Genomic DNA, 2,388 nt, shown 5'->3' with positions numbered 1-2,388 from the left:
CCACATGGCACAACATTGTACACAACGTGGAACCCAAGGGCTTCCTATGCGCCAAGCCCAATGCCAATACCTACTCCACATGTAGTCTCTGGAGCACCTTCACCCACGGTGCCTGCTCACTTAGGGGACTTGGCAACATTTGCTCAAGCTTTTGGTCGATCTATTGCTGAGAATATGCATAACACGCCTGATAGAGAGCCTAGAAGTAAGGCAGTACAAATAGCCAAGCTCACACAAAAATTTAGTGGAGACGGGGATGTGAGAAAGCATATCGAAGTGTTTGAACAAATATGCGATTCTCTAGTAGAACACAATGACCTACATAAGAGCAATGCTTTAAGCCTAACCTTAAGTGGAAAGGCTGGGGATTGGTATAGAACCCTAAGGGTGGAAGAAAAAACGATTTACCCTACTCTTAGGAGACTGTTCTTAAAGGAATACATACGAGAGGGAGTGCTTTGGGGTGTAGCCTCTTAGCTCCAGAAATCCCAACGAGAGGAAGGAGAGTCGGTGAGAGACTTTATAAGTAGCTTGAAGCATTTGAATTCTCATGGTAATCCAAATGAGTGCTTCAACAATAACCAATTGCTTGATAGATTCATTAGGGGATTACGACATGAGGATATCTACAATGGCCTAGTCATTAGAGGGATCACCACTTGGGAAGCAGTCACCACCAATGCGATCCAATTGGAGGATAATTTAATGATTCAAGGAGAAAGAGTGTTTATTGAGCCTAAATCTATTAGCTCACAAGCATTGGGGTATCAGCCAATGACCCTAAAGACTATTGCTAAGGAGCCAAAGATATCTGAGATGACTTTAGCAGATCTCACCAAGGCTATTCAAGAGTCTCTTAGAGACAATCGTGCTCCGCAAAACAATCATATGTATCCAAGAAGGGAGCAACAATGGTGCTCAGTATGCTATGGACCACATAGTACCAGTGAATGCCCTACATTTAGAGTAAAATTCAATGGGAACTGCAATGCATGTTGAAGGTATGGTCATCAAGCTAAGGATTGCATAGTATTTATGCGTGCGATGGCCAATAGACCAACCTTAGCATGGACAGACACACCTCGAGTGCCTGCTTGATGCCGGCCCCACCTCTTGAACAAACAGCACAACACATGGTCCCTAGGGCCCAAAATGTTGTTCAAACAACACCCTTACCACCTCCAATGCTAGGACTGCAACCACCACATCCGAGAATCACTTCTTTGAATCAAGTGGGTTGTGAGTAATCTATTTCTTGGTTGGAAGGCTATGAGGAAGATATAGATCCTAATATCGCCTATGGGATGGATGTGCTTGAAGAAAGTCCACAATACTACATGGAGGACTATTTGGGACAAGTCAAACCTGTATATCAAGTAGTTGCTCTTGCGGCAAGAGGCCAAAATATCAATTACACCGCTAAGAGACCACCTCTTCAATGCTATGAGTGTGGAGGTCCACATCGTGTAGCCGAGTGTCCTATTAGGCTACAAAAGAACGCCACACTAATGCAAACCAATCAAGCGAGCACGTCTACCATGCCGATACTCATGTGTAATCGATGTGGCATAGATCATTTGATTGCCCAATGTCCAAATAATCCAAATGCACCGAAGATCACGCCATGAAACTTGATTGAAGTTACCAAGGAGCGTACACCCATGGTACTAGTAAACGTACTCACATGATTGATGCTCCAAAAACAAAATTATATTCTTGAGGAAAGAGACACGGCATCAATCGCCCAATCTCAGAAAAAGAAGAAAACACGAAGAAAGAGATCGCACAAAGCAACGAAGTCAGACCCCAGTTCAAAGACCAACATAGGGACTGGTGATGACCCCGTATATATGAACGACGCTGAAGAAGATTCTGAGCCTAGGTGAAACCATGGAGACCAAAAGGACCACTAACATAGAAACCAACAAGGAAGATCTTGCTGAGCCACAATGGCCAGGATCCAAAAAGAAGATAGGAACTTACCCAAACCCTACAGAGGAGATTGAGCGAGTCAAGCAATTAAGGATTTTGGTAGAAGATACCCAAAGGGATCTAGAACTAGCACCTAGGAAGATCCAGATTACAGACAACGTGTTCCCTACACAACAACAACCTCACCAAGTCCATAGACCCTTGGACATACCTAGTGTCATCTAAGAAGACGGTGACTTAAAGTCATGGGAAAGTGGGCGTACTCACTTCTTGATAGACAGAATGTTTACAGAGGGACTACCTGATCCTATCGAAGAAATGGAGATCCCATCTTCCCCACGTCAAGGGACTCAAGGCCAAAAGGTGCCGTTAAACATTGCCAAATTGATGGATTTCATGTCTTCAGAAGTTAGAACCACCATCATGTCCAAACTATAAAAAGACCCCGAGATAGTC

The sequence above is a fragment of the Adiantum capillus-veneris genome, chromosome 8, assembly GCF_014529385.1.
Source record: "Adiantum capillus-veneris isolate H3 chromosome 8, ASM1452938v2, whole genome shotgun sequence".
NCBI classification, from domain to species: domain Eukaryota; kingdom Viridiplantae; phylum Streptophyta; class Polypodiopsida; order Polypodiales; family Pteridaceae; genus Adiantum; species Adiantum capillus-veneris.
The sequence above is the reverse complement of the archived record's forward strand: the minus strand, read 5'-3'. Positions refer to the sequence as shown.